The sequence below is a fragment of the Cervus canadensis genome, chromosome 21, assembly GCF_019320065.1.
Source record: "Cervus canadensis isolate Bull #8, Minnesota chromosome 21, ASM1932006v1, whole genome shotgun sequence".
Taxonomy (NCBI): domain Eukaryota; kingdom Metazoa; phylum Chordata; class Mammalia; order Artiodactyla; family Cervidae; genus Cervus; species Cervus canadensis.
The window spans coordinates 31347617-31372442 of record NC_057406.1 but is presented as its reverse complement, the minus strand read 5'-3'; positions in this window follow the sequence as shown (position 1 = coordinate 31372442).

Sequence of the window (24826 nt, the reverse complement as noted above, 5' to 3'; positions counted from 1 at the left end):
TCAGTTCACTTCAGTCGCTCAGTCGGGTCCGACTCTTTGCGACCCCATGAACTGCAGGAGGCCAGGCCTCCCTGTCCATCACCAACTCCCGGAGTCCATCCAAACCCATGTCCATTGAGTCAGTGATGCCATCCAACCATCTCATTCTCTGTTGTCCCCTTCTCTGCCTGCCCTCAATCTTTCCCAGCATCAGGGTCTTTTCCAATGAGTCAGCTCTTGACTCATCAGGTGGCCAAAGTATTGGAGTTTCAGCTTCAACATCAGTCCTTCCAGTGAACACCCAGGACTGAGCTCCTTTAGGATGGACTGGTTAGATCTCCTTGCAGTCCAGTGGGGAGACATTAGCCTATCCTATTTATCTGAATGTATGTTGTGCTCAGTCAGTCATGTTTGATTCTTTGTGACCCCATGGACAGTAGCCCACCAGGCTCCTCTGTCCGTGGGATTCTCAGGCAAGAATCCTGGAGTGCATAACCATTTCCTCCTCCAGAGGATCTTCCCAACCCAGGGAATGAACCTGTGTCTCCCTTATCTTCTGCACTGCAGGCAAGTTCTTTACTGCCAAGCCACTGGGGAAGCCCATCCTAACTTATGTAGTAGTAAGAGTGTTATTACACCATAACACTTTCTCAGCATCCCTCCCGTTGCCAACATCACATGTCTCCAAAAAGAGGGTCCTTTGCTTTCTTGGATGAGCCCCTTTATCTGTTCTCAATAGCGTCAGACAGTTTCTATGCCGCTCAGTGGCTAAATCATCAGTCACCATAGCTCAATGGATGATCAATAAAAAGAACTGGAAGAATTCACATTATTCCATAAAAGAAATGCATTCTTGTGTTTTCCAGAACTGCATAATTTATAACAAAAAAATCAATTAGTAAAACTCATTCACTGTAATATATTCACAGAATACCTCAAGAGCTACAGTTAGAAATAAAAGATACTGCCCTAAAGCATTCTCAGGTCTGTTAACATCCAAATACCCTATTGTAAACCAAACTAATTATCACAACAAACCTGTTTTAATTAATTTTATTTATTTATGTGCCTCTCTTAATTGCATTTCCCTTATAGGACTCACACCATTCTCACACTGTATGGTAAGATAAAATATGCCTGTCTGCCAAGAACAAATTCTTGCTGGAAGGAATTTCTTCTATCGAGATAAACACTGGAGGCCATTTCCTGTTGGTAAAATGGATTCTTGACTTGCCCAGCCTCTTCTCTGAAAGGGAAGAAATAGTAAGAGAGACAGAGAAATGCTGAGTCTAATGGTATTTAAGAAGTGAAACTGGCTGGAGAAGAGAGGACCCCTGTAAGAATGCAGTCATTTCATTTAAAGATGTGTTAACAGTCAGTGATGGGAAGACCAGAGAACTAAGAAAACATAGATTTCAAAACGATTAGTTGGGTAGGATCCTTAGACAGAACCTCTGAAAAGGAAGACATGCCAAGAGGGAAGAAAAGTTCACAAACATAAAATTCTGACAACACAATGTCAAATCACTCCTCTGAGGAGGAGGAAAGAGAAGGCCTCACCATCGAATGTAGGTGAGCTCTAGACAAGTGTCATGGAACTAAAAGAGCCATGTCAGGAAGGCAAAAAGTCAAGAACCAGAAAAGGATTTCAAAGGACTTCCCAGGTGATCCAGTGGTTAAAAATCTGCCTGCCAATGCAGGGGACATGGGTTCAATCCCTGGTTTGGGAAGATTCCATGTGCCACGGGGCAACCAAGCCCATGTGTCACAACTACTGAGCCCATGCCCTAGAACCTGTGCTCCACAACAAGAGAAGCCACCACAATAAAGCTCACCACAACTAGAGAGAAAGCCCGCACACAAGAAGAAGATCCAGGGCAGCCAGAAATAAATTTTTTTAAAAAAAACCTGAAACTTTTTATATTAAAAAAAATGCTAACAATCAACGAAAAGACCTATTTTCCTTGATAGATAAAGAAACTAACACCACCACCAAAAATAGATACACAACTTTGGGGCCACTGATAGCGAAGGCTTGGAACGAGAGCTCAGGATATTAGTTCCTGTTTTCTGTGTATCATTTGTCAAGAGAAATGTCAGATAGCCCAGAAAGGCAAGAATGAAACTCAGAAGGTAAAATTAAAGTCCAAAACTGACAAAATCAAGTTCACAATGCCAGGCATTTTTAAGATGAGCGAAGTGCTTCTGACTAAGTGAGTTCATCTCAGGCTTCTGAAAGAAATCATACAATAAAGTGGCTGAACTTCAATGGAATTTGCATTAAGGAAACTTGGAGTAAAAGAAAAGCACCAGAAGATAGAGACAAGCTAATATTAACTTAACAGACTTAGAAGATGAGTGTAAAAGAGTGAGTTTCATTAATTGAATTCTTAAATTCTGTGTTGATTTGAGCAGGATTAGAATTGAGAAAATCAAACGGATCTATATGGAGCCAACCTAGATTTGTGATGAACAATTCAAGCCAGACCTAGCTCATTTTGTCTCTTGATAAATTACTAGAGTGGGAGACAAGAAAAATACTGTGGACATATGGGTCTGAGTTTCAGCAAGGCATTTGACAGGCTCTCTCATTTTACCTTTGCAGGGAGTATTTCCCAAACTGGTGTCTGCAGAGAACAGACTTTCACGGGATATTCATAGATCTTCCGGGAGCAGAGTTCATGCACAAGTACATTTGGAAAACATGAGTTAAACAAAATACAGATTTTGAAGAGAAATATATAAAATAATATGCACCAAGCCTCTCCAAGAAGAGAATACAGTGAGGCGCATCTCCAAAACTTCTTTAAATGTTTGTTTGTTTATTTATTTTTGGCATGGCACATGGGTTTTGTGGCCCTGTAACGTGTGGAGTCAAACAGATCAAACAGACCAGGGTTCGAACCCACGTCCCCTGCATTAGCAGGCAAACTACCAACCACAGGACCACCCAGAAAGTCCCCCAAAGTTTTTAAAATGTGGCACTGAATTTTGTTTAGGTATATCTCTTAACATCTTCTTGAAATAAATTTGAGAACTGCTTTATTGAGACAAGAAGTATGTATAGAATAAAATCCACAATTAGAAAGTTTCCTGATTATTAGATCAAACATACCAATAAACAGAGTCCTGAGCTGAAGAAAGATCTCCAGTGAGGGGTTAGGGTTAGGGTTAGGGTTAGGGTTAGGGTTAGGGGGGACAAGGCTTTGTCCTTAATGTTGCCCTTAACATCAACATCATCAACTTGTTTGAAGAATTGGGTGGTACTTTTAAAAACTGTGAATGCTACAGACTGGGCACAGACAGCCAATATGTCACCACAGAGAACTAAAATTTAAAAAAAAAAAATTCAATTGGATGCAACCATGAGTTGATTCTAACAAGATGAAGGTGAATAATGTAAGGTCCTACAAGTGGTAGGGGGAAAAGAAGGGTGCAAGTGCAAAACAGAAGTGGGTTGGTAGGGGAGAAAAGTTAACAGCTGTGTATATGAAAAAACTTCAGATTTTGGCACAAAGCTCATTATACATTAACAGCACAGTATAGCTGACCACAAAAACCTTCATATGCTCATATATTAACAGAATTATAGACCCAAGGATTGTTTTTGTCTCCTACAACTTGGACATTTTGTGAAAAGTGCAAGCCAGTCATTTTGTAAAGTGTCCATCAGTTTGGATTTGTCTGCTATTGTCTGATGGCTAGAGTTAGGTTACGCAGTATTGCAGGAATACCACAGAAGTGATGTTGTGTCTTTCTTGGTACATCATAGTAAGAGGCAATGGATGTCCATCTGCTCCCACTACTGGTGATACTATTTTAATTTTGATCATTTGAGTAAAGTGGTATCTATCAACTGTAGAGACTTTCAGATGATCTATATATCTCAACCCTGGGGAAGAGCGTGGAAACCCACTCCAGTATTCTTGCCTGGAGAATCCCAGAGGAGCCTGGCAGGCAACAGTCCAGAGGGGTTGCAAAGATTCAGACACGACTGAAGTGACTTAACACACAAGACACAGAACCAAGGGCAATGGAAGCAGTAGGCTACATTTACTCTGTTCTGGTCCTACCGTGTCTGGGAAACTCACTTCAAAGGCACATAACCAAGCCGGAAGAGTCCAAAGACATTACCAAAGGGTAAAGTTGCCAAAAATCAAGCAGCATTAAGAAATGAGGCAGAAGCTAAAACTGCTTCATCTACAGAAGAGGGCTGAGGGAGCACAATCTGTGTGTGTGAGCCACTCAGTCGTGTCTGACTCTTTGCAACCCCATGGACTGTAGCCTGCCAGGCTCCTCTGTCCATAGAATTCTCCAGACAAGAATACTGGAGTGGGTTGCCATTCCCTTCTCCAGGGGATCTTTCTGACCTAGGGATGAAACCTGTCTCTCCTGCATTGCAGGCAGATTCTTTCCCAATCAAGCCACCAGGGAAGCCCAGGGAGCACAATAGTTGCCTCCAAATATTTGGAGAATTGTCTCCTAGAGATAATGTAGTTAAACTTCTACAAGACAGAACTGTGCTGAGCAAAGGTGTCAGGAAGTACACTTTTGCCCGAACCTATTCTCATAATTGAAGCTTCCCCGGTGGCTCAGGTGGTAAAGAATCTGCCTGCAACGTGGGAGACTGGGTTCAATCCCTGGCTCAGGAAGATCCCCTGGAGAAGGGAATGGCAACCCACTCCAGCATTCTTGAGGTGGGTATTCCAGTATTCTCATAATTAGAGCTGCTTGAATACGAGCTGACTCTGACATGTGCGAATTCCCTGTCCTTGGTGCGTTCAAGCAGAGTCTTGACTAACAGTGAATGGAAACAGATGTGAGCCACTCATATGGGGAGAGAACTGAAGTCTATGGTTTTAGAACTTTTTTCAAATCCTACAATTCATACTTTGGTTGCAGAACATGGGCATGACAGTCCTCACTTGATGTCCTAGAATTACTGGAGGGAAGCAGAAAGCCAGAACCAAGGCCCGGAACCCATGGATGAGGACTAAACTAACAGAAAGCACAGTCTTAAAATCTTGGTTTCTTCATCTTAGTCTAGGGCTTAGTCTTGGGCTTGAGGACAGCCAGTCCACTCCAGAAGCAAAGTGGAGCCTCTACCTTTATGATGGGGTCACCAATTGCTAAATCTTACCAAGGACTATGAGTTTGAGGATGTTGACCTGCCTTGAGTTATAAATTCCCACCACCAGAACTAGCTCAGCAATGGAAATAAAATTGCATAGGGAGTGGGTTAAAGAAGTAACAGATCCTTCCACCCATGAGAAGGAAGAGCAGTAGACACTGGGAAATGGTAAGTTCATTATTTATGAATCTTGGATCTATCATTTTTATCTGCAAAGAATATTATCTCCATTGTTACAGTTTCAGATTAAACAGCACTATTTTCTATTTCCACTTGAGTCTTAAGACAGAAAAAAATGGTTCCTTTGGGAGTACAAAAATGAATTTGAGTATGAATATGTGAAAGAAATCATGGAATATATGACTAAAAGAGAATACATAGACTGAACTTAAAAAGAGGGCCGTATCCTGGAGAATACACTAAAATTCAAATACCCAAGAAGAGCTGGATTATCTAACACATAAAAATAATTTTAAAAAATAGAAAAAGTAGTAATAATGATAGTAAATATTCTGTGGCAAGCACTTTTCAATGCCACATGTACATGAAAAACTTTTATTCCCACAACAACCCTAATATAGCTACTATTATTATGTTATTTTTACAGAGAAAACTGAGATAGTGAAAGACACTCAAGGTAACAACAACAGAAAGGTAATACATTGAAACAGAAAACAAAGAAGGCGCACATTTTAAATGGGGCACAAATTAACAAGGAAAAAGACGAGAACACTAGAACCCAGTGATGCTCAGGGTATAGGAAAGCAGACATTTCATATGCTGATGGTGGGAGTACAAACTGATATAGCATTTCTGGAAGGGAAATTGGCAATAGGTATAAGAGCTCTTAAAAATATCCACTCTCTTCTTCAATCCAGTAATTCCACTTCTGGAACTTTTCCTAAAGAAAAATAAGTATGTGAACAAAGGTTTCTCCACAAGATTATGCATTGTGTCATTGCTTATAATGGGAAACAAATTGTTCCAGTACATATGATAGCTAAAAATACTAAAATGCAATGCAGTCTCTAAAATTGAATCAGTAAATATATCTATACACATGTAAAGATACTTATATTTTCTGAGTGAAACAAGCAGCAAATTTATTCTGGGAAAAAAATTCTGGAAATGTATGTAATCAAAATTAAAATGAGAGTGTATCTGAATGGTGGGATTATCAGTCAACGTTATTTTCTTCCTTTGAACTTTTTCACATTTTGGGCTAGTGTGACAAGGAACCCATAACATGAGAAGTAGTTAAGAGTGTAATTAAGAGTGGGTTCTTGAGCCAACACATTGGAGTTCAAATCTTAGCTCTAATGTTACTCAATTTCCTCATCTGTAAAATGGGAATAAAAATGATACTTCTTAGGATTGATATGAGAATTAAATGAATTTAATATAGCTAAAGCATTTAGAACAGTGCCTGGATCCTGGTCAACAACAAAGAATGAGTATTGCTTATCATATTAAGCAAATTCTCAACAACAAAAATAATATCCCCAACCAAGTTATGTGTTCAGAATAAGAAGTCTGCAACCTGTACCTTTGTGAATTCTCAGATAAGAACCAAGCAACACTATACTTCAAAGAAGGAAAAAAAAAAAGTCAACAGATATTGGAGGCGTCACATCCAGCCACTTCATTCGCAGAGAGCACCTGTGTGTTGTGTCTATGTCTGGTTTTGAGGTATTTTACAGTTGTATAGCTATTATTAGCCACACCATGACCAGTTAAAAAGCAGCAAGTTTGAAGTATGGTAATAAGAGGCATGTGACTATGATAGAAACAAAAAGAGAAAGCATTTTTTAAAACTGAAAGTAGTGAGAAGATGATGAAATGTTACACATCCAGGTGAGATGAATCATTGGACCAGAAGGGAAATTCTTTAGGGGGAAAAAAAGGGAAATCATGTGACATGTGAAAAATGCCAGACCTAGCTGATCCATAGGAATCAGCAACAGATGAGGAAAAGTGTGTAAGGGCAATGAACAACTTTGAGGGCACAGCCAGATGATAAGTATCAAAACTGGACATCTGGCAAGCTAATGGTAATTCACTGGCCATTCGTTTGAGAACTTAAATGCTAAGCATGGTCAGTACGCTGTAGATGAAACCTTTGTTACAAACCATAGATGAGTCCATCAGTCAAGGCCTTGTTTGAATCTACTCAATTTCCTTATGGAGCTGAGGGGTGGGATGAACGCCACCCGAAGCTCGGGGTCCCCCCACACCGGTTACACAGAGACACAGGTGAGCATGCATGCTGAGTCACTTCAGTCATGTCCATTTCTTTATGACCCCATGGACTGTAGCCAGTCAGGCTCCCCTTTGTCTGTGGGATTTCCCAGGCAAGAATACTGGTGTGGATTGCCATTTCCTCCTCCAGGGATCTTCCCGATCCATGGATTGAACTCAAGTCTCTTATGTCTCTTTCATTGGCAGACAGGTTCTTTATCATTAGCGCCATCTGGGAAGACCAGAGAACCAGATAGGGAGCTTTTAATGGCCTCAACAGATTAGCTATGTAGACAAAACCAGTATTTGGAGGAAAGGTATCTGATAGACTATGTGTTAACCAGGAGAACAGCATGCCTTGTGTCAACTTTCCCAACTTACGTTTTGTAAAAATGCACTTGAAAAATGCAAGCTTAAACTCTTCGTAGGAATATTGCTATGGCTTTGCTATTAACCTTAAAGCTAATCCTAAAGCCTGTATTGGGCTTCCCTGATGCCTCAGTGGTAAAGAATCCACCTTACAATGTAGGAGACATAGGCTTGATCCCTGGGTCAGAAAGATCCTCTGGAGAAGGAAATGGAAACCCACTCTAATAGTCTTGCCTGGAAAATCCCATGAACAGAGGAGCCTGACAGGCTACAGACCATGGAGTTGCAAAGAGTCAGACACAACTTAGCAACTCAACAGCAACAGAAGCCTGTATTACAGTTTCAGGCTTCAAGTCGTACTGTGTCATACTGATTTATGTGCAATGGACTTAGAAATGACTTTTTTCATAAGTAGAAGCACTTCAGTACTTAGCCTCAATGAGGTGCCCAGAAAACTCGGAAAGAAGGAAAATAAAATCAGCTGATGAATAGATCATCTATATATATACTAGTCACCTGGAGGAAGTAGAATGGTACACAGGACAGCAAGACTCAATTATAACTATAGTAATTTTTTAATATATCAAAACAAAGAACAAATTAGGCAAAAAGGAATGTTCAGCCTGGAAATAAAAAATTCACTCAGGAAAAGGCTGGCAGAGTCCATTCTAGCACTGTCCAATAAAGAAGAGATAAGGCTAATAGATAACTCTAAACAAAGATGGCTACATCTTACTGTGCCAGCCTGACTCCATTAAACATGAAATTCCTCTAATTCTGCCCATTCTGTTGACTTGATCAGCAAGCAACTTTCAAATTATGAGCTGGATTCTTATGTAGATATTCCTACGGAGGCTTAATGCTGTGTTGACAAACTCCATTATAAACATTATGGCCCTGATGAACTGTAATTTCACATTGTATATTATTAAATTGGCTGATTATTGTTTTGTTGTCTATCTAGCTTGACAACAGAAAATCCATGTTAATCCTGTGTCTATACATTTGAAGGCTTCTCTGGTGGCTCAGCTGGTAAAGAATCCACCTGCAATGCAGGAGACCTGGGTTCAATCCCCGGGTTGGGAAGATCCCCTGGAGAAGAGAATGGCTACCCACTCCATTATTCTGGCCTGGAGAATTCCATGAACTGTATAGTCCATGGGGTTGAAAACAGGCAGGACTGAGTGACTTTCACTTTCACTTTCTGGTGGCTTAGTGGTAAAGAACCTGCCTGCCAATACAGGAGATGTGGGTTTGATCCCTGGGTCAGGAAGATCTCCTGGAGAAGGAAATGACTACCCACTCCAGTATTATTGCTTGGGAAATCCCATGGAGAGAGGACCCTGCAGGCTACAGTCCATGGACTCACAAAACAGTCAGATACGATGGACTAAACAACAACAACAAGCATATATGTAAAGCCGTTCTTCACTGAAATTTTAAAAAACTGATATTCTTATTTTATACGTCAGTCTTCCCAAACTTGGTTCATGTGAGTCAGCCCCTAAGAAATTGATCCACTCTTCTGAAGGAGAAAACAAAAGACTAAGGAACTTGACCTTGGGCATAGGTAACTAAGATCATCCTGTTCAATCTCCATTGGGTTTCCCTAGCAGAAATATCCTGATGTTGTTGATAGCTGCAGACAAGCATTCTACATTTTTCTAAAGAGCAAAATCAAGAATTCTCTCTATACCCAATGGTGTTCCACTGAAACACTCACAATTTGAAAAGGAACCACAAGGAAGCAACAAATAAGATATTCTCATTATATATGTGTTTTAATCCTGGGAAATACAAGACAGAGGGGAACAGAGAAGAAGTGGTCAGAGCCATGTTACTGCAGGAAAGAGTGAACCCAGCAGTAGCTAGTGCATGCATACTGTCACTTCAGTCCTGTCCCACTCTGCGACCCTTTGGACTGTGGCCCATCAGGTTCCTCTGTCCATGGGATTCTTCAGGCAAGAATACTGGACTGGGTTGCCATTCCTCTGCCAGGGGATCTTCCCAGCCTGGGGATCTTCCGGACCCAGGGATCCAACATGCATCACTTACATCTCCCGCATTGGCAGGTGGGTTCTTTACCGCTAGCACCACCTGGGTAGCTAAGTAGACCTCAGATTCCAATTACAATCCTCCCTTGGTATCCATGGGGAACGGTTCCAGGAAGAGATTAGTAAAATCTGAGGAAGCTCAAGTCCGTTATATAAAACAACTAGTATGGTCTACCCTCTGTACCTCCAGGTTCCACATCCCCAAATTCAACCAAGCACAGATAGATCCCAAATTTTGGTTAAGTATGTGAATGCTGAACTCGAGGATACACAGGGCTGATTAGACTCTTTCTCTTTAAACATCTTGCTCCCTTTGGCACTGGTTTAGGAACACAGAAGATCTGAGTGAATGTATTGTGAGTCCCTGTCTAATATACAATAGCACTGCTTCTGTCCACAATTGTTATCGATCCTATAGAAGCTACTGGGCCAAGTTATAAGAGGCTATCACTTTGAATCCACTGCAGAAACTGTACAGTAAGTGGCCCACAGTCTTTTGAATGACTTCATCTACACATGGAGATCTTCTATCCTTTACTTCCTTGAGACACTGTTTCTGACACGTTCACTAACAAACACAACTGACTCTCTCATTAAGTCAGATTTTTTTTTTTCACTGCAAGAATGAAAGTAACCAACAAAAGCTCCTCAAGAGGTTCACAGAAAGGAAGTAGTTAAATGATAAAAATGTGAAATGTTATGCGGCAAGCTGTGTACAATTAACTAGAATTCAAATATACACCTTGTTCCAATCCAAGCCATTTATCAGATAAAAATAGTCGGCTACAAGAATGTCATGATTAATGAGGTGAGACTCCAGCTAATTACTGTTTCCTCCAGAAGTAATTAGGTTGGCATTGCTAATCAAGATGAATGAACACTCTGACCCGCTTTTTTAAATGTAAAACTATGAGCCGCTACTGCAATAACATCATTTAGTTCAGGCAATGTAGTCTTTATTAGGCTTGTAGTTTGATTAAATTCTTTTGTTACACTAGGCTTTCCACACATGAACAGATGAATGCTGTGATGTTCAAAGAGTTTTTCACCCTTAATTAAAGACTGAAAAGGCTTGTTCAATTCACAGGGCAATACATAGGACAGCTCTAAATTGATAGCTTTTAAGTAGAGAATGAGGGAAGGCGGCTTAGGGCTTGTCCACCTGTGAGAGGTTTCCTCCCCCTCTTCCTCCTTCTGTAACTCCACTTTTTACGGCTGAGAAATGAATGTGAAATACTTTTATTATATTTTTATTAAACAGCTTTTTCATTTCATCGCAGCCTCTGTGAAGGAACACAATGCATGTATCGGTACTTATTTTTTAATGCCCTGAATATACGCAGGAGGAGTTATAGCTGATTCCATGCCATTAACAGAACAAACTGGAGTGTGGAACACAGGTTTGTAACAGCAACACGGTCCACACGGCTCACTCCTGCCACTTACAGCAGAGCGACTAACGTTTCACACTAGTGGTTATAATGAATATAATCATATCTCGTATGATTATACTTCATTTCCATTTGAGCAACAGGACTCACTCCTTGGTCAACCAGGTGAACTCTGTAGAAGATCACTTATTAATCATCTACCAAAACTGTCCGTATCTTTACCCCCAAATTAGCGTGCTAGAGGTTTGTCTTAGATGCTGGTGACTGCATCGTTTCCACGCGCTTAAGAACTTTTCTTCATCTGCCTCTCCTGTCTTTACTTCTTCACAAATTTCCATTTTCTGATTCTTAATGTTTTTCTATAGTTATTCCAAAGGGGTGGGATTATCCTCTCTACTCTCTCTTTGCCAGTTGGTTTATATTTCCACTTGCCAGGTTGGGAAATCCTATTTTTATATCTTCTACTTAATTATATTCCCAGTCTAGAATATGCTGTCTCCTCTTTGATTGACATGTTTAGACCTCCTGCTGCTCTATTTTTCTCTGCAATTTTGTATACAGGAGGATAAAATAATCTTAAATTTTAACACCTTGTCTAGGTCTAGGAGTCAGTTTCTTTTTTGGGGTTTTTCCTTGTTGTCGAATTTTATAAATGGCTTTTAGTATTAGTGATTTCCATTTTTAAAAAATTCTGCCTTCATTTAGAAAGAGATGAATCCGGCTGACCTGAAGGTCCTACACTGTTCTGAATGCCTTTTAACAAGCAGCAGAAAGCCAGGCATTCGAAGACTGACAGAGACCCAGAGATGGAAAATGGGCCACCGTGGTACACAAAGCCCCATTGTGTGAACAGAAAGCCTAGACACCAGGACCCACGGCCCCAGGATAGGTAAATGTGTCAGTACATGCCCCACTGCTCCAGGGTAATTGTCAGGGTGTCATTATCCACAACACTTCATTCTCTTTCCTAATTTTCCAGTTGGGTTTTGAATTTGTCATAGTTCCGTGTCATTTACTTTACTCCATCATTATTCTACACCAGGCTGCCTTTCTTAAATGCGGCTCCCCTCACGTCTACGGGTAGCGTTAGATTTCGTCTTAGGATGTTGTATTAAATAGCTCCCAAGTTTTTTTAGACTTGTCTCTCGGGTTCTCTCTTTTCCTTGGTGCCTGTCTGTTTAGCACAAGGATAGCTCCTGTTCTGCCTGATAAACCCAAGCTGGTATCTTGTGCTTTCTGCCATGTGTTATTTAATTAAAACATGTAGTTCTTTCTTGGTCTTCTAAATAGTTCTGGCACCATAATAGTTGCTGAGACTGGGGCAGCAAAAGGACTTATCATTGAGCTCCTGACCTTGATCTAGCCTTTCCCAGTTTCACAAAATTTTCTTTGCTGATTGTAGTATGTAGTCTCAACTCCCTGGCAAGAATTAAAGATAAGCACTTTGGGTTCAGGTCCAATGCCAGGGACTTTCAATATATATTCCTAAGGCTACAATATATACAAGAAATTCTTATTGTACTGAATTATACTTCTTGGAAAAAAAACTTTGGAAGAAAGTTTCTATGTGAAGGTAATGTTTTTAAGCAGCACTCTTTGACTGATGGACTGGCTGAGTTTGTTCAGCAAAAATGAAGTTAAATATTAAACATGTGTAATTCACATATATAAACAATATCTCTCAGTAAAGTCATCCACAATGTTACCCCCTTTCTTTTTTCTTTTTAAATATCATCATATTTAGTGTAATTATTTTGGTTTCTCCCAACTCTACACTTCTACAAGTTTGTTTTGAAAAATATTTCATGGAAAAAGAAGGTTAAATTAAAGCTCCTCGGGCTCCCTGTTCATTTATTTTTTTCAAATTAGAGCTACTGTGTTTCTAACCCAAGACTCTAAGTTTTGTGATTTGATTTCCTGATTATAAGGCAGAATTTTTTTAAACTGACTTTTACTGAATTCAGCGAAGGTGTATGAATGCTCAGTAAATAACAATGGCTGGTCCTGAGAATCATGACCTCTAGGAGTGAGGAGGAAAGAAACTTCTATTAAGGCAACAGCGATAAGTTTAGAAAGTCAGAATCTCTTTTCTCACAATATTCAGGGGTTGACTAAGGATGGATAAGGGCTTCCCAGGTGGCTCAGTGGCAAAGAATCCCTGCCTGCCAATGCAGGAGACGTGAGTCAGGAAGATCGCCTGGAAAAGGAAATGGCAACCCACTCCAGTATCCTTGCCTGGGAAATCCTAGAACAGAGGAGCCTGGTAGGCTACAGTCCATGCGGTTACAACGTGTCAGACACGACTTAGTGACTAAAGAACAAGGATGATCAAACAGTGGTTTCCTGAGTAAAACAGGTGAGGAAGACAGAAGTCTATACACTCCAATCTCCCGAGGCCAAGACACAAACCCAGCCAACAGCAGGGGCTCCCTCAGTCAAGCAAGGCAAATGTCCAGAAACAGTGGCTAATTCTGTCTTGATTTAGCTGACTGTCAGCACTAGGGTTGCAACAGATGGTGCAAGGTCCCAGCTTGGTGGATAGAATCCAGGGGATCACTGACATTTAGAAGTTTTAAGATCAACCGTTTCTAATCTAAGGCCGTCCATTCATTTAAATTATAGTCACTGGGAAAGAGGAAAGAGGACCAAGAACAGCAATGGCCTTATCCCCTTGCTGAGGTTCAAGAGCAAGGCTCCATAACCTTAGGAAGAGACTATAAGCCAAGATCAAAGAAATCAAAGCATTAGTCCACTCCAAGACAGTGGGAACCACGAGAGAAGAAAAGCTATGACTTCCAGGAGCAGCCCAATGGCCAAACTGGCTTGCCAAGGGATAATCATTCATCCAACAAGCACCATACTTCAAGAATGAGGGTTCCATATGTAAAACAGGTAATCAGTGCAAATTTACTGTATAGCTTAGGGAACTCAAACCTGGTACTCTGTGACAACCTAGAGGGGTGGGATGGCATGGGAGTGGGGAAGGAGGTTCAAGAGGGAAGGGACATATGTATACCTGTGGCTGATTCATGGTGATGTATGGCAGAAACCAACAAAATATGATAAAACAATTATCTTCAAATTAAAAATAATTTTTTCTAATTTCCATTACCATAAAACAAAATGTGGATTTTGCAGTCAGAGAGTTTACAAATGAGTAGAGAAATCACTCTAAGTCACTAGCAATAATAAAGTGTGAACAAGCTGTAACAGAATAGCAGGAGTCCCAAACCTTGTCTGAGATGGGGAGGAGAAGATGTCAGGAAAGACCTCTCCTGGAGGAACTCATGTTTAAGCTGAAGCCAAATCAGAGTCTGATCTGCTGTGAAGGAGAACCTGGGAATAATTCAGGAGACCCACATTCAACCACACCTGCTAGATTCATGAGAGTATGATACGAAAAGAGGAAGTTAGGGAAAAACATTATTTTTTACTGCCTAGGGATGTGACCCTGAACAAGTATGTGGAAACCCTGATCCTGGTGAACTCATGTGGCAGAAAGTAATCTTTTCTTCTTGGAGGATAAACAGTTTAAGCCATCTAGACTTTCATTTATCAAACTGTATTCCAAGGACAACTAGTTCCATAGATTAACCTACATCAAAAAGGTATGCAATCCAGTGCCTTTGAAAGGCTCTGAACATTATCACCACCTCTTCAAGAATCACAAATCATGCTATATACATTTAATTAGGCTTCCCTGGTGACTCAGACTGTAAAGAATCTGCCTGCAATGAGGGAGACTTGCCTTCAATCCCTGGGCTGGGAAGATCCCTTGGAGAAGGGAATGGCAACCCACTCCAGTATTCTTGCCTGGAGAATTCCATGGACAGAGGAGCCTAGCAGGCTGCAGTCCATGGGGTTGCAAAGAGTCGGACACAACTGAGCAACTAACACACCATATAATCTAATTTATTAAATAATTACTTTGTATATATTCATAAAGTTATGTCATTTATAATATTTCTATAAATATGTCTTAATTCATTTAAATATAAAAATAAAAGGACATATTAATTAAATATATATACATTTAAGGCACCAAAAAGATTTACAATGAATAAATGTGCTTGAATTTTTTAACCATGGTAATCCACAAACTTATTTAACCATGAAACTCATTTTTATGTAAAAAAAACTATTAATATTTCTTAGAATTATTGTTCTGTGCATCATACATCAGCCGAGTTTTTTTAAGGGGCAAAATAGTAAATATTTTATGTATAGGGGAACACAACCGTCACACTAACCAATTTTATTATAGTGCCAAACCAATCATGGACAAGATATAAATGAATGGATGTAGCTGTTTTCTAATAAAATTTTAGTTATGAACACAAGCAATAGGCCAGACTTGGCTCCTGGGTAACGTTTGCTGAGTCCTTTTCTAGACAATGATTTGCTACCACAGGCCCCACGCCAGAGATTACCCTTAGCCATTCAGTGACCAGTGGACTAAGGGGGAAGAATGAGAGGCAGTATAAGAGGCAATCTTAGGCCTGTAATACCCAGAGGGAAGAATCCACAAAGAGGAACGCAGTGAGTAGAAAAGGAGAAAGCCTAAGAGATTACAGTGAATGAAAGCAAGATATTTTAAGGGGGATGAACCTAGAGCCTATTACATAAAGTGAAGTAAGTCAGAAAGAGAAAAACAAGTATCATATATTAACAGAGACATATGGAATCTACAAAGATGGTACTGATGAACCTATCTGTCAGGCAGCAGTGGAGACACAGACATAGAGAACAGTCTTGTGGACACAGAAGGAGAAGGAGGGGAGAGGGTGGGACGAATTCAGAGAGTAACACTGAAACATGTACATTACCATATGTAAAATTAGATAGCCAGTGAAAATTAGCTGTAGGACTCAGGGAGCTCAAACTCGGCGCTCCGACAACCTAGGGGCTTCCCAGGCGGCTCAGCGGTAAAGAACCCGCCTGCCAGTGGAGGAGACATAAGAGACTCAGGTTCGATCCCTGGGTGGGAAGAGCCCCTGGAGGACGGCATGGCAAGCCATCCTGTATTCTTGCCTGGAGAATCCCATGGACAGAGGAGCCTGGGGGGCTACTGTCCATAGAGTTGCAAAGAGTCAGACACGACTGAAGTGACTTAGCAGGCACACAAGTGACAACCTAAAAGGGTCGGCTGGGGTGGGAAGAGGAGCGAGATTCAAGAGGGAGGGGATATGTATACCTATGGCTGATTCATGTTGATGTATGGCAGAAACCAACACGATATTGTAAAGCAATTATTCTCCAATTATAAATTAAATAAATAAATTTCAAAAGAAAGGAAAAAAGACCAAAATATGTTCATGCATTTGCTGAGCACAAGACAAGCTCCAGCACACTAGGACCATGAACCAGATCCTTGGCCAGATCCCTCATCAGCATTTTCCTGGAGAGAGCAAGTGGGCAGCACTTGAAGTTCCCCAGCACGAACATGCAGAAATACCTGAAGCGAAATTGAAAAACCAAAAGACTGGGAGGTAAAGGCAGGGACTGACAATGGTGAGACATGCCTCTTATTATTCCTGCTCCCATCTTCAGGCAACCAACGATCAGGGTATGTCCTAAATGTGGGGTGATAGCTACATACCCTTTGAGATTTCTGCAAATCTCTCCCAATGTCCAAAATTCTATCTTAGAGATGTAAATCTTGTAGGAAAACAGAAAAAAAAAACAAGGGAATGGTTATTGAACAGTCAGATATATGCTGTCCATGATTCTAGTCAATGACACCAGAAAAACACCTGCAGTTAAACAAAGAGGGGTTTACTGAGATGTTGCAATGGGGGAGAACACACACATGGAAAACCATCGGGCCCCCCCAGTAAGAACTGTTATGGGATTGTTAAGGAATATGCTAGAGACTGGGAGTTTGTCTCAGATGTCTGTGGGGAGGAGTCAAGAAGTGGGGCTCTGCTTTGGATTTAATTTTTTGTGGGTAGACACTGCTCAGGTTTGGGGCAGTGTTTGGACATGATTATGGAATGGTATGGTTTGTCTTGATCCATCATAACCACAAAGTAGTCTTGTCTGATGTTAATGTTCTATAACATTATTCAACAAGAGGCCATTGTGGCCTAAATATGAGTGTGAGGACAGTCCATAGCAACACTACAGCTTAGCTGCGTAAGGTTCTAGCTGTCAGACTTTGCTTTTCCCTTTCTCATGACTGCATATTTGAAGCATAGCAGAGGGAAGATAGATGTGACTCAATAGACATAAGTACTAAAAGGACAAATATTTGGAAAAGGATGAGAAATTCTAAAACAAGAAGTTAGGCAACACAATGTCAAGTAATTTCCAATGGAGAAAAAAAGGAACTGTCTTAAAGAAATTCAAAGTAGTAGTGCAAGGGACACTTAAGTGCTCCAAGTTTTAAAAAGCTTACGTGAAAGACGAAAAGAGAAACACAAAACTATTGTTGGCTGGGAAATGAGAGCATGAACCAATGAGAAAAGACTAAACAGCCTAATACCCAATGTACTTAGTGACTGCTTCTGACTGCAGAGAATTTTGGATGGATAGGAATGCTGCATCAAGCAACTTCTATATCAGAGTACCAGAGGGAACAGATGGTACTGCTCAACTGGATAGCTGAGAAGAGGTTAAAAAAGAAACTCTTACAACCATTTAGGAAAGGCATAGGAATGGCGTAGGCCCCTGGAGTTAGCAACAGCAGCAAACTGTCACTATCTCCAGATCTGAAGAGACAAGGGGAGGGCCAAACACTAGCCCCAGACAAGAGACTTTATGGAGAGGGTTGATAGTAATGTAGCCTTTGCCAAAGGAAGGAGCCACACTGGCTCAGCAGTGAGGAATCCAGGGAAACGAACACCCCAATGTCACTTTTCTTCCTCTATGCCATCTCCTGCCGGTGACTCCCATTTGGCAAGGACATCTGTAAATGCAGGCCATAAAGTCAGCCTCTTGGGGCACAGAGAAGGTGGAATATAGATATGGAGGGGAAAATGGAGGATAAGTCACCTTCAGCTCGGAAATTCCACTGATCCAAGATACTCTTTAGTGCCTTCCATTCCCAACGTGACAAAGCAAATCAGGCATGCATAAAAAATGAAGCTTCAACAATGAAATCCTACTTTTCCCTTCAACATGGGCATACTTTGTTGGGATCTGTGTCCACTTTTCACTAACTGCTTACGATCTTCACTCCCCTTCATTGTCCCCCTTCAGAGATCTCCCATCCCCTCTTCCTGAGCTCTTTGCACAGCTCTTTGCTCTTCCACCTGTTGCACTCTGCTAATGGGCCCCACTGGGCTGGCTCCTGGACACATTCCCCCTCCCCCAGTCCCAACCTCCTAGTCCTGTTCACTCAACCTCCCAAGTGGTCTGGTGCTCCTGAGGCCAAAACCAAACATAATTCTTTATATGTTTAATGTGGGCGGAGTGGGAATAAGGAAGTGTATTTAGAACCGAAATTATTCATGACCACTCCGTAAGGAAGCTCCATAATCATGCCACTCTATTAGTCCCAAAATATCAAGGACATAATAAAACTTACTATGAGTTTACATAATTATAAACACAAAAGAATTGATGCTTTTGAACTGTGGTGGTGGAGAAGACTCTTAAAGAGTCCCTTGGACAGCAAAGAGATCAAATCAGTCAATCCTAAAGGAAATCAACCCTGGATATTCATTGGAAGGACTGACTTTGAAGCTGAAGCTCCAATACTTTGGCCACCTGATGCAAAGAGCCGACTCATTGGAAAAGACCCTGATGCTGGGAAAGATTGAGGGCAGGAGGAGAAGGGGGTGACAGTGGACAAGATGGTTGGATGGCAATGGATATGAGTCTAGGAAAGCTCCAGGAAATAGTGAAGGACAGGGAAGCCTAGCATGCTGCAGTCCATGGGGTTGCAAAGAGTCAGATACAACATAGCCACTGAACAACAAATGAGTTTACACATGCTCATTTATAATTAATCACTACAGCATAACCTAGGAAATAACTGCATTCAGAGAAATTATTTTGGTTAAAGCTTTCAGGCTAGAATTAGAAGTCGGCTATAATCTCCATGAGGGCAGAGACTATGTCTCACTTTGCTCACTGGTATCTCTAAAGGATGGAGCAAAGGGCATGCTCCTGGTTCTTAATACCATGTTACTTGAATAAGTATTTAAATGATGATGACATCTTCTGAATTTCCAAAAGCAAGAAAAAAAAGTGGTATCCCAATTTTGAATATTATGTACTTTTCTTCTTTTTTCCCCCTTTGAAAAAAAAAGAGAAAGAAAACTAGGTGCAGAAATGAATATATCATGCCTGTGAGCTTATAGCTTATACACCTAATCAATCCATTTAAAGGTCTGCTAATTTTTCACTCTATTTTCCCCTTCATGTCTGTGCCTTCCCCTCCTCAAAACAGGAAGAAGCTTAATGTATTTTTAATTAAACTCTTAATTTTGAGGTAATTGTAGGTTCATATGCAATTGTAAAAAATAGTACAGGGATCGTTTCACTCACTTTGAACATCTTGCAAAGCTACAGAGCAAGATCACAACCAGAATACTGGCATTGATACAGCAATCCACAGAATATTTCTATCATCAGAAGAATCTCCCTTGTTTCATATGTCACTTTCCTCCTCCCCCACTGCCTCATTCAGCCCTGGTGACCACGAATCTGTTCTCTATTTCCACAATTTTGTTATCTCAAGAATGTTACACAGGTGGAATTGTACAGTATGTGACCCTTTGGCATTTTCACTCAACATAACTCTTGAGATTCACCCAGGTTGTTGCATGTATCAAGTACTTGTTCCTTTTTATTGATGAATAGTCCATGGTGTAAACATGCCAGTTTGTGTAACCATTCACTTTTGGAGGACATTTGCTTATTTCAGTTTCCAGCGATTATGAACAAAGCTGCTGTGGACATTTAAGTAAAGGTTTTTGTATAAACATAAGTCACATGGTCTAACTCAAAGACAAGTGAGAAGTCCACCAAGACCACCTTGAGCCCCAAAAAGGGGGTGAATGTATTACATTGCTACAGAAGAATGAAGTTTAGGGACCAATCATTCAATCTACCACAGCTGCTTTACCTCCAGCTATCAGCTATCAAAAATAACAGAGCAGAAACCTTTCTTGATTGTTCTCCCTTGTAAGTCTTGAGTGTATTCTCAAGTGATAAACATTTAAAAGTGGTGACAATAGATCATAGGGAACCGGTATATTTCTCCAAACACTATTGGGCTACTGTCCATAGTGACCATAACTATTAACACTCCGATAAGCAATACAAAAGAGTTCCTATATCTTCAGATCCTTGCCAAGAATCAGAATGTACTCGCCTTTTAAACTTTTTATTTTCTGACGTATGAAAAGTGATATTTCATCACTGTTTTAATCTGTGTATCTTAGATAAGATATGAGTTCATAAATTTGCTGCTACTTAGACTCAGTTTATTGTTGCTGTTTAGTCGCTAAGTCATATCCGACTCTTTTGCCACGCCATGAACTGTAGCCCACCAGGCTCCTCTGTCCGTGGGATTTCTCAGGCAAGCATACCGGAGTGAGTTGGATTTCCTTCTACAGGGTATCTTCCCAACCCAGTGATAGAACCCATTCTCCAACATTGGCAGGTGCATTCTTTCCCACTAAACCAGGGAAGCTCACAGTCTAAAAATTGCCTATTCATATGAGTTCATACATTTTCTGTTTTGTTTATTTTTACTGATTCTCAGTTCTTTCTATATTTGTATATTATACTTTTGTCAGTTTAAGATGTCAAAATATTTTTTTTCCATTTTTGTCTATTAGGATTTTTAGCAATTTCCTTTACGAAACAAAAATTCATAATTTTGATATAGTCAACTTCATTAAATTTTACTTGAATTCATCTGGAATACACTTTTATAAGCAGTATAAGATAGGATACAGTGATATCTTTCCCCATTTTAGTGAGTTTTTTACAGCATTTTGTACCAAATAGTTAACATATCAGTGATCAATGCAAAGAAATAGAGGAAAACAATAGAATGGGAAAGACTAGAGATCTCTTTAAGAAACTTAGAGATACCAAGGGAACATTTCAGGCAAAGATGGTTACAATAAAGGACTGAAATGGTATGGACCTAACAGAAGCAGAAGATATTAAGAAGAGGTGGCAAGAATACACAGAACTATACAAAACAGATCTTCATGACCCAGATCAACACGATGGTGTGATCACTCACCTAGAGCCAGACATCATGCAATGCGAAGTCAAGTGGGCCTTAGGGCGCATGACTACAAACAAAGATAGTGGAAGTGATGGAATTCTAGTTGAGTTATTTCACATCCTAAAAGATGATGCTGTGAAAGTGCTGCACTCAATATGTTAGCAAATTTGGAAAACTCGGCAGTGGCCACAGAACTGGAAAAGCTCAGTTTTCATTCCAATCCCAAAGAAAGGCAATGCCCAAGAATACTCAAACTACTGCACAGTTGCACTCATCTCACACGCCAGCAAAGGAATGCTCAAAATTCACCAAGTCAGGCTTCAATAGTACATGAACTATGAAATTCCAGATGTTCAAGCTGGCTTTAGAAAAGGCGGAGGAACTAGAGATCAAACTGCCAACGTCTATTATTTAGAACATAGAAAAAGCAAGAGAATTCCAGAAAAACATCTACTTCTGCTTTACTTATTATGCCAAAGCCTTTGACTATGTGGATAACAACAAACTATGAAAAATTCTTCAGATGGGAATACCAGACCACCTGACCTGCCTGTTGAGAAATCTGTGTGCAGGTCAGGAAGCAGCAGTTAGAACTGGACATGGAACAACAGACTGGTTCCAAATAGAGAAAAGAGTACATTAAGGTTGTATACTGTCACCCTGCTTATTTAACTTATATGCAGAGTACATCATGAGAAATGCCAGGCTGGATGAAGCACAAACTGGAATCAAGATTGCCAGGAGAAATATAAATAACTTCAGATACACAGATGACACCACCGTTATGGCAGAAAGTGAAGAGGAACTAAAGAGCCTCTTGATGAAAGTAAAAGAGGAGAGTGAGAAACTGGCTTAAAACTCAACATTTAAAAAACTAAGATCATGGCATCCAGCCCCATCACTTCATGGCAAATAGATGGGGAAACAATGAAAACAGTGACATACTTTATTTTCTCGAGCTCCAAAATCACTGCAGATGGTGACTGTAGCCATGAAATTAAAAGACGCTTGCTCCTTGGAAGAAAAGCTATGACAAACCTAGACAGCATATTAAAAAACAGAGACATTACTTTGCCAACAAAGGTCTGTCTAGTCAAAGCTATGGTTTTTCCAGTAGTCATGTATGGATGTGAAAGTTGGACCATAAAGAAAGCTGAGCACTGAAGAATTGATGCTTTTGAACTATGGTGTTGGAGAAGACTCTTGAGAGTCCCTTGGGCTACAAGGAGATCAAACCAGTCAACCCTCAAGGAAATCAGTCCTGAATATTCTTTGGAAGGACTGATGCTGAAGCTGAAACTCCAATACTTTGGCCACCTGATAAAAAGAAATGACTCATTGGAAAAGACCCTGATGCTGGGAAAGATTGAAAGCAGGAGGAGAAGGGGGTGACAGAAGATGAGATGGTTGGATCGCATCAGCGACTTGATGGACATGAGTTTGAGCAAGCTCCGGAGTTGGTGATGGACAGGGAAGCCTGGCATGATGCAGTCTACGGGGTCACAAAGAGTCAGACATAACTGAGTAACTGAACTCAACTCAGTTCACATATCCCATTAATATGTGATGCTGCATTTATTGTTTATTGTGTTTCTGTATTTAAATAAATCTATTTTTGAGTACTTTATACTTCATTAGTCAATTTGTTTATTCATGAGTCAGTCCAAACTATTTCTAATAACTGTGTAGTTATTATCCTACAATATCCTGTAGGATAAGAATCCTTCTCTCATTTTTTTCAAATTGATGTAGCTTTTTATCAACTTTAAACATATTAGAATGTGTTTGGCCAGCTCTTCAAAATTCCAGTTGGAATTCACTTATTGTCTGCAGATTAACAGGGGGACAATTAACATCTTTACTTAGATAAATCCTGCCAACTATCAATATGGAATATTGTTGTTGTTCAGTTACTAAGTCTTGTCCTACTCTTTGCGACCCCACGGACTGCAGCACGCCAGGCTTCCTTGTCCTTCATTATCTCCTGGAGTTAACTCAAACTCTAAAATATGGAATATGGTTCTGTTTACTGTAAGCTTTTATGTCCTTTAATAGGATTACAAAGTTACCTATGTTAGGTTCTTATGCATCCTTGATAGCTCGATTAGTAGATATAGCATAGTCTTTACTGTGATGTGTATGTTATATTTTATTGCATTCTTAGTTGATTATTGCTGATTGGAATAATACTACTGATTTTTGCTAGACCTTTTATCTAGCACATTTGCTTGACTCTTTCTAGCATATTTCTAGTAGCTTTTTTTGATTGGCCCTGTCAGATTTTCTATGATGATCTATTATTTTCAAATAACAGTTTCCCCTTAAACCTTATATCTCATATATTTTTCTTGTCTTATAGCATTGAACATGAGTTCAAAATCACATTAAACATCTGCAGTAATAGTGGTTATCCTGTCTTATTCTTAACTTTAATGAACACGTAGCTGAATTTTCCCCAGGGTGTAAAAATTTTTCTAAAAGTTTTCAGAATATTTTATTTACCAAAATAGAGAAATCCCTTCCCTTCCTGATTTGATAAGGTTTTTTAAAATTATAAATCAATACTGAATTTAGTTAAATGCTTTTTCTGCATCTATTGAGATAATAAAAAGAATTGTTTTCTTTGTTTTATACATGTGGGGATAAAATAATAGCAATATAGTTTTAACACACTGCTGGATTCAGTTAGCTAATATGTTATTTAGGATTTTTATGGGTACTTGTGTGTCTGTATAGTAGATATAGATATACATTACTACAATATGCAATTTTGAAATTAAGAAGTTGTGTAAAATACTGTCAGCAGCTCTAAATTGTTTCCTATTAGTGAACAATAAGCTAGGAATCAACAAATCCTTAAAACTTTAATAAACTTATCTGCAAAACTGTCTGGGCCAGAGCATTTGGAGAGCAAAGATACATGATTTCTATTTCCATTTTCTACAACTGTTATTTAATTTTTCTTTCTTCTTGCTCATTGCTGTCATGTTTTTATCCTAAGTTATCAAATTTATTAGCATATAGTTGCTCATATTTTTAATCTCATATCTATGCTGCTGCTGCTGCTGCTAAGTCGCTTCAGTCGTGTCTGACTCTGTGCGACCCCAGAGACGGCAGCCCACCAGGCTCCCCCATCCCTGGGATTCTCCAGGCAAGAATACTGGAGTGGGTTGCCATTTCCTTCTCCAATGCATTAAAGTGAAAAGTGAAAGAGAAGTTGCTCAGTCGTGTCTGATTCTTAATGACCCCATGGACTGCAGCCTACCAGGCCCTCCATCCATGGGACTTTCCAGGCAAGAGTACTGGATATTCATGTCTTTATTTTTATTTTTTACTTTATTTGCACCTCTTTTTTACCTTATTAATCTTCTCAGAATAGCTTTGAGTTTTGTTCATCTCTGGTTTTTGTCATCTATTTCATTGATTTCTGTCTTTATGTTTTTAATTTTATTCCTTCTCAAAAAGGTCTTCT